The sequence below is a fragment of the Trachurus trachurus genome, assembly GCF_905171665.1.
Source record: "Trachurus trachurus genome assembly, chromosome: 5".
Classification (NCBI taxonomy): Eukaryota; Metazoa; Chordata; class Actinopteri; order Carangiformes; family Carangidae; genus Trachurus; species Trachurus trachurus.
This window is the reverse complement of record NC_139896.1, coordinates 24,711,603-24,721,129: the sequence shown is the minus strand read 5'-3', so window position 1 is coordinate 24,721,129 and position 9,527 is coordinate 24,711,603.

Below are 9,527 nucleotides of genomic sequence, written 5' to 3'. Positions count from 1 at the left end.
TTTAGTTTACATTAGAGAAGTTACACACGTGAGACATCAGATGACTGGTTATATTTGATATGGATCTACTAATGAGAACTTCTGACAACATTTTGATCTTATTTCTCCCAATTTAGTACGCACAGTGTTGTACACTGTTACAGCTGTGTCCAGGGGATTGTTATGTCTGTAGCCTATATGAGGTTTTAGTTTTTGCCAGACTGGTTCTGCCACTTTGTTACAAATCGGCCGATCAGTCACAATATATATGTTTCCATGGAATCGTAAAAATCAAATAGGGTTGATTCCAGTTTGAGCTCAGACTCATTTGGGAGCAGTAAAATAATCGTATTGACACAACACACTTGGACAGATAATTGTTTGTGTCAAGCTTCAAATCAGACCACACGCCTCCTGATTGTTAATGAGGCAAATTGGGCCTAACAACAACAACAACAACAACATGAGATGGATGAGGGTTATATCTAGAACTTCAAGAAATTAACAAAATAGATATTTAAATAATAAAAGAAAATGATACATCCAATTTTTCTATTCCTACACAGTACAGCATCGTTAAAACTGAAGAACTTACTCTTATGCTCTGTGACCCCTCCTCATTTAGTCAGTGTTGGGGAAGCTAATTTGCAAGCGTATTGTAGTTCAGCCTGGCAGTAGTTTGAAACTACATTTCTACTCCTGGAGAAATGTAGTAGTTTGTAAAACTACAGCTTAAAAAAAGTAGCTTTAGCAACTGATTATACTCATTACAGTCATTTAACTCAGCATTAAATAAATCAACATGTGGTGTTAATGAAACAAAATATAATAGCCTACAAAATATTCACATGCCAGAGTTCAACCACATGTAGTTTAAGTCTCCCCAACACTGGATTTAGTTATGTATTAATGAATTGTATAGTTTCTTAGCTGTGGTCCATCAGAGCCCTCAACACAACGTCTGCTGGTCTAGTACCCATGAGATAAGGCCTTAATCACACACTTGGACCCATATGTTAAATATTCCATTGGTAATATATCAAAAATAACATACCACCCGGGTAGTATCGGAGGTTTCCAGTCTATCCATTTAATAAAATTCTTATTTTGAAATCTCTGTGTTCGCCTGCCTGTTGCCTATACCTGCTCTGTCACAAAGACAGAAGAAGTTGTCAAGCATCAGACGTCTGACTCAGCAAACTATCAAACTATAACAATGGCAGAGGACGTGAGTGCGGAGGAAGCCCCTGACAGTTACCTCGCACACTGTCACACTTAAAATAGTCCCACTGAAAACTGTCGATGTGGATTTCCAGGAGTAGGGACATTCTTCCTGAAGAGACGTGTTGCCGTTCAGTCTATTGCATCTGTTGTATGAAGATTTCTGACACTGCACAGGCTCAGTATACTAATAGTACAATATGGTACAATATGGATGTGACTTGCATTCAGCCGGCTGCAGCTACACAGGGATCCCCTGTCAAGATGCTGCCTGTAATTATTGGGTTATTGAAGAGTGGAGGAGCTGGTGGCCAACCTGAGCCCTTCACACTCATGATCACAATCCCAAACATCAATACCCTCCTCCCTCTGCTGTCATCCATCCTGCAGCCCCCCCTCCCCGCCCCTCACCGCTCATCAGACTGCTGAGTGGAGGAGGCTGGGAATCCCACAGTTATACATTATATAACCAGCTCCGCCACAGTGCTCAAGCTGTGACACTGATTAATTGGTCGCTGTTCTTCTAAATCTAGCAGATCAGCCTCCACATGGAGAAATTAAAAGAAAAAAATGTCCATCTACTCAAAGAAGCACTGTGATTTCGTGACACCAGCTAATTTCGCTGAAATGTCCTCTCAGCTCAGGATCAATGTCTTTCCTTTCAGATACAGACAATCAGACCCACGTCATGCAAATACATTGAGGTAGCACCATGAAGGTCTTCAAGGAGTCTCTGCACCATTGTCTCCATTTGATGTGTGGGTGTCGCCCAGCTCTGTGGTTGCAGGCTTTTTCTGCCACTTGTCACTGCAGACAGTCTGAACAGGTAGAAACACTTCACTATTCTGTATGAGCTCCACAAACTTTATCCATTACAATCCCTTCTGAAAGCTTAAAACGTGTCACCTGCCACCCTTAATGACTTATAATGAATTGTTAATAATGTATTTAACTAGTTTCAGACGTATTTTGCTGTGTTTGAGTTACTGTGACTTAGAGAGAAGGAGAAACAGAGAGACAAGATGTTAAAGCTCCCCTCAGTCTCCCTTTCTAATGCAGCAGAATTCACAATACAGCTGCTCTCATGCATATTCTTCTGTTTCTGTTGTCAGACAATGGATCGCAACTGACTCAGATAATTCACTAAGTAAGATGTGGAGGAGGATGGTGGGGGAACAATGACATGACGTCATTAACTATCTGGTCCAGCAACTTTTCTCCTTGAAGTCCTTGAAGACCTCGGTTTTCCATACTGATCTTATGGATCAACAGTGAAGAAGCTGCATGGGTCTGGGTCATTGCAGCCAAAAAAATAATTGGTTTAGTTTAATAAGTTTATTTGTATCAGGGACAATGTACAAAATAACATTAGTCTCGAAATGAGAAGAGATGCCTTGTAGGCTACTGGATTTAGCTTATTAGCGGGGTCATTCCTATGTTCCCACAGCCCTATGTTCCCACAGCCCTATGTTCCCACATTTCTAACTTTTGTTGTCACTGAAAATTAGGCCCTATGTTCCCACAGCCCTTTGGTTCCACCATTGGTTGGGTTTAGGCAATGAAGAAAAGAGTTGGTTAAGTTTAGTAAAAAGACCCGGTAGAGGCTAGACAGGCCAGATAGATAGAGTCCAGATAGGTAGAGAGAGTCCAGTGGGAACATAGGGCCTAATTTTGAGGAAAACCTTAGAACTGTGGGAACATAGGGCCGTGGGAACATAGGGCTGTGGGAACATAGGGCTGTGGGAACATAGGCACGCTCCCCTTATTAGCTACTTTCCATCCGTAGTCCCTGGGCATGTCTGGGTACATGTAGCCTACACATGTACACAATCATTGACAAACATGTAAGAGGAGAGTCACTCCTAAACGAGACAGAGACCTAAGTGCAGTTTAATCTGTTCCTGTGAAATCATCTTCAGGAGCAGGTAGAGGTGTCAGGAAACAGCAGCCGATCAGTAGCATTATCAGCTGATTAATCAACTGATAATATTGCAGGCCTTAACTGTCGACCCTGTCCCCCATGTATTTTATTTACAGCTTAATTAGCCCAATATATTTTCTAGGAATGGGTTTGTTTCATGTTTTCTACTTACAGTAGATGATAAAAAAGTTTGACTATGATGATAAAAATTTTGTAAACAACCGTCACAGCCACTTGTGCTCCAACTGAGTGAAGTTGCATCGGTTACACGACAGTCAGCAAAAAAGAAAAAAAAACAACATTCGTTATAGCCTATGCTAGCATAGCAAAAGCGTGCTCCACAGGAAAGCTAGCAGTGAGGCACCGCAGCAAGTTGGCTGCTGTCATCCTGCTGACTGTAGCTGCTCACTAATGAACACTTATTGTGCAGCTGTCAAGTTACTGACATATAGGAGAGATGAAAAGCCAGTTGCAAGATGAACTGGAGTCTTTTTAGCAGTCCTGGGTTTATCCACAGGGACCACTCAGAGGACTGACAGTGACAGAGTTTGTCAAAACTTTTAAATTTGTACGGATGTTTTGACAGAGACCGACAGGGATTTGAGCCGTTTGTCCCCACGGCCACTTTGCCTGTCGTCTGGTCAAATCTCTGTCTTTGTTCACAGGCTTTTTAGCTGAAAACATGGTTCTGGATGGTCAGCTTCACCAGGATGTTGTGTGCACTTGGCCGTATCTCAGTGAAGTATGCGGGTCTGGTTGAATACATAAAAACAGGCACAAGTTTAGTTTTCCAGATAGCCTACTCTCTTGACGTCAAAGTAGAAACTACTGTGTCTGGTTGTGGACCAATTAACACAGTGGCCAAATTTGTAACTTGTCCTTTAACCGTTATATCAACAAACAGCTATCAGCCTAGAAAATTAGAGGTCTTGTTGTGGTCTGTGCTGCCTAGAAGAGAGTTAAAATCCGCCACTGGTCTTAACATCAACCAGCACATTCAGAGACTTGTGAGGTGGTGTCCAAAAATAAAGTTTGATCCATTACTTTGAATCCTGGGGAGAGAGAGGGATGCCCTATCGGACTCCTCGTGATTTTTTTCCTCAGACATACAGAAAGCATCTGGGCATGGCAGCACTTTGCCACCGTTTCAGCTTAATCACCACGATTAGTCATGGTGCCGGTGTTTTTAGTGAGCAGTGACTCACTGGCTGAGAGCCAAGGCTCAGCGAGAAGCTACCGGCAGACAGGTCGGACAGAGACCGGGAAAGGGTTAACGTATAGGAGGCTGAGCTGTGTGGGTGTGAGGTCACGGCTATAATCAATACGAAACAGTTGGAGAAAGTTAGAAAGCGGAGACGGAGAGACATTGAGGGGGGGCAGGTAGAGAGGGGGTGGGAGACAGTAAAGCTCAACTGATTTGAATTCTATTCATAATTCTCTGCTGGGAGGCTGGTTAGCTGAAGGCGGCGGATGATGAGAGATGGAATGAAAGAGGGGGAGAAGGTGTAGGAGGAAGAGAGAGAAACAAAGGGAAGGACAGGATGGGATGGAGTGTTGCGTCTCTGAGGGGGAGGGAAACTGGGAATTAAATACAGCTCAGCTTCAAACAGAAAAGGTAGAGAGACAGACAGGATGAATGGGAGACAGAGAGAGACAGAGAAAGAAAGAAAGAAAGAAAGAAAGAAAGAAAGAAAGAAAGAAAGAAAGAAAGAAAGAAAGAAAGAAAGAAAGAAAGAAAGAAAGAAAGAAAGAGTCTGCTGTGTGGTGGTTTGGACACTGATTCACACACAGCAGCTGCTCAGTTTGATTCCTGCAAATCAAAAACAAGAACCTGAACCACTACCCTCTAAACACACACACACATGCACCTTACATTAGTACACTGTCATGTGACAAATGTAGCGCTCCACAGACATGTCATAATGACAGACATCCTTGTGCAAATTCACACTTGGCTCAGTTCTCACAGATTAAAATGAGTTCAATCACATTCATGTTTCACAGTTTTTCATTTTGTTCACAGTCCTAAAATATGAAGTTGGAGTTGATTCTGGTTCTACCGATCCACAGCCTCCAATCAACTACATGAATTATTGTGCTACTAAAGATTCATATTTGAAAGACCAGAAAAAAACACTGTTAGTACAGTATTTATGGTCAATAGCGTACAAGTTGTCATTGGTCCAACAAGGGGCGGCTCTCAGCCTGGGTTTGAGCCCTGTGTGGGTTCCCTCCAGCTTTTTTCCACAGTCCAAAGACATACACATTAAATGGCAGCTCTGAATATGTGAAAGTGAGTGTGTGAGGTTGTTTGTCTTTATATGTCAGCTATGTGATAGACTGGCGTCAGCTCGGACTGGCTCACACGCCCATGTTTGAGTACACTATCCACTCCAACTTCCTCCTTCAGTGCACTTTCCCCTTTGTTCCTGTCATAATAAGTATGACCACTAGATGTCACATATCATCAAAATGTAAATAGTGGTCAAGCTGAACAAACAATCAGTGGGCTTTTTTTTTCTTTTTCTTTCTTTACTGGAGCCATTAATGATCCTCAACATTGGGTTTTATAAGACATAAGTAATCAATGTGATCATGTTCAATCCAACATACCAAAATAATGCATACACATTGTTTGGTTTTCTGCACAGTTCTGTTGTAAATTAATCTGATTGGCTGTGGTGGCTATGCCAACAATGGCTATTTTTAGCTTAGAGGTAGAACCAGTATCAGAATAATAAATTATTTGACCATCATTTCAAACGCATCAAACATAAACTAATAAGAGGACTGATGACACAATCAAACATCAATTTATGGTATTAGGGTCTTAATAAAGGCAGAGAACTGTATGCAGTCATAGACAGCTGTACACTTATGTTTCTTACAATTATTTTTCAAAAGTCAGAGGATAAGTCGTCCTGCCAGGACAGGGCGGAGAACAAACTAGCTGCACATGAGCTAACCAGCAGTTTTCAAACTGTCAGATGTCCCTCCCTGATGTTGTCAAGTCAACAAGGGCAGGTTAGTGTGTTTAATTCATTATGTGAAAGTGATAGGTGTTCTAAAAACAGCAGCAGCGTCTGTGACACACAGCTTCTAAAACCATTAGCACCTAATTTACACAGTTTGCCAAAATCTGTCACCCTCCTGAATCAAATCTGAACACAGAGACTGATCCACATAGTTTAGATTCAGTGTGACATACACTTGTTGTCTGTGATACCATTGTCTCATGTGCAATATTATACACTCGACTGCAGAGCCCAGAGCATCATCAATCGTCTTCCTCCTCAAATAAGATGGCTGTCTGAGCATTTAGCTACATTGCAGAGGGAAACTGCTGAGTATGGTGGCCCTAAGAGCTCAACACAGTGCATCTTACAGACACTACAACACTTGCAAAGACACAAAGATGCTGTGAATCTAGAGATAGATTAGATTTGACAACACATGTGCTGGCAAATCTCACAAAAGGTGGAAGTGACAGACAGAAATTGCAGTGTGTTGAAGCTCTCATGGACACCATAGCTACAAGCTGATGCAGCCAGTTTGCCACACTGTAAATATAGATCAAGGCCAAACAGCAGGGTTAATCTTGTAGTTCATAGCAAGGTGAAAAAATGCAGGAATTACCCCCAAAAGACCCCAGAATGTGTAAAGACTGATCAGACCGTTTTGCACCTATTAGATCAGCAGCCCACTGCCTCTCTTTCTCCAGCTGCTCTTCACAGAGTAAACACGCATTTGTTTGTGTCACTTATGAGGACAGTGTACGGGCCTAAAGTCAGTCACTGGAGGTAAATCTAAAACTAATCTAATCTGATCTAATCTGAAACATGAAACTGTTTGTTCCCACAGTTTCATTGTGTCCCACACACACACACACACACACATGCCATATGCGGGTATAAAATGCTTGTGGGTCTCGCTGTCATAAACAAGCAGAGCTGTTGGACCTGCTAACAGTCTAAATATGGACGTTGTGAGCTGGTCTTTGTTAGGAAGCTGTAGGCCTCCTGTATAAACATCCAGACCCAACACGCACGCGCACACACACACACACACACACACACACACACACACACACACACACACACACACACACACACACACACACACACACACACACACACACACACACACACACACACACACACACACACACACACAGGGGGAGAGGAAACTACACAGTGTTTAGGGCTCCCTGATGGAAAATTTAGCAGTAAAATTGCATAGTAAAATGTATTCTTGCCTCATAACAAGTATCAGGCAGGAAACTGCAGATTTGCTGTTATGACAGAGTGAGTCAAAATAAAACATATTTCACTGGATCAGAATGAAGAACTGAGACAATCACATGAAAAAGAAAAAACAGTGACACCTGTGCCAAATAGTTTACCATAATACAAAACAGCAACACAAATCATAGTCTTCACATGGCCAGAAAGTTGGAAATGGTTTCAACTTACTGTAGATATCTGACAAACTGATCCCAGACATTTCACTACAAACTTTTCTGTTTCTATAAATTTTGACTCTTTAAGCTTAAGTTTCTTACAACACACAAAAAAGTAAAATCTGCTTCTACACACTGTCTGTTTCAGGATTGTCTAGTCTAAACCTAATCACACACAAAGCACTCAACAACCAGACCCCCTCCTACCTCACAGACCTGCTCCACCACCTCGTCTCCTCCCGTGACCTCCGCTCATCTGAAGGAAACATCCTCTCAGCACCTGCACGGACCAAGCACCGAACCTGGGGGGACAGAGCCTTCTCCATCGCTGCCCCCTCCCTCTGGAACTCACTCCCCAAACCCCTCCGTATCTGCACACACCTCCCACCTCCCAACAGTCAAGACAAAACTTAACTTTTTATATTAGCCTTTAATGTATAATTTTGTGTGTTTTATACTGTTTTACTGCTGTTTTTTTTTATCTTATGATTTTTTTAAGTGTAAGGTGCCTTTAAGCATTTGTAAAAGCACTTACAAATAAGATGTAGTATTATTATTATAAATCAGAATAATAATTGTGTTCTTTTTCAGCACAACATAAAGGCTATCAGCATCTGCACTGCATCCCCCAGCTCCCAAAGTCAAGATGGGTCATCTGACACAGAGCAGCACTGCCCCCATGTGGCCGAAGAAAGACACACACCACACACAAACACAAACACACACACACACACACACACACACACACACACACACACACACACACACACACACACACACACACACACACACACACACACACACACACACACACACACACACACACACACACACACACACACACGTCAAGATTCATCATCATTTCACAACAGTTTCTTTTTATTTATACGTTATACTACCTTTATTGTTTTCACAACAAAGATTTACTGTTACAAAGTGGTTGTAACTACATATATACTACCTGTTGACAGCTTTAGTACAGATATAATACAGAAATACATCCATACATCTTAAATTCTTGTGTGGAACCAATGTGGGATCAATAAGTATCTGTAGTACTTTATATTATATTTTGTCTTGTATCAGTAGAATCAATTTGAAACAAATATAGCTATCTTCAACAGGTATAAGATCAGATTCAGGACACGACTGTTCACCTTTGAATAATTGTTATTTACGCTCGTGTCCTGTTTTTAGGTAACAGTCATGATGTAATGAGGACATTTAAACGGTAGGCTATTTCCAAAAAGCTGACTAAAGAAGCATCCACCACAAAATCCCAGCACTTTGTCCTCACATACTTCATACTACACTGGCTGCTTTTAGAGATGAGAGGTATTGGTGAGTTGTTGATTGATACTTGGATGGATAAACAAAAAGGAGCATTGAATTTTGGTTTAACCTTTGTTTGATGTTTTCCTGAATCACTCACCACCTTCAGTTTTTTGGCTCCTTTCCCTCTCCGAATGTTGCCAAGTCAATGAAAGCTCTGTTTGCTCAGCACTGAAAGGGACCCCCAGAGTTTATTTGTAGGCCTCGCTGATGTTTCCCATGTCCTCTTTAAACAGCTCAATGAGGAAGTGGTCCGGTCAAACCACCCCGCAGCCTGCCGCTGGGACCACAGTCAGCTTCCACCGCCTGCTGACCCACAGTCAAGGGAATAAAACCGGACCCATTCTTTCTCTGTTCTGGTGACAGAGGATATAGAAGTGTCCGGAAACTTGTCCTGATGGGAAGCTGAGAGACCAGCAGTCCCTGTAGGACTCCGACATCGAGGAGGGATGGAGCGGGGCTTTTGTAACCCATTGGTGGAGGACACACTCAACCAATACCATGAAGTAGAAATGCGTAAAGGTTTTCACAGGGGGAAAGTGCTACATGTTGTGTTCAAGGCAGCAAAGAAACAATGCAGGCAGCCAGACAGACACATAACAAATCTATGGCAAT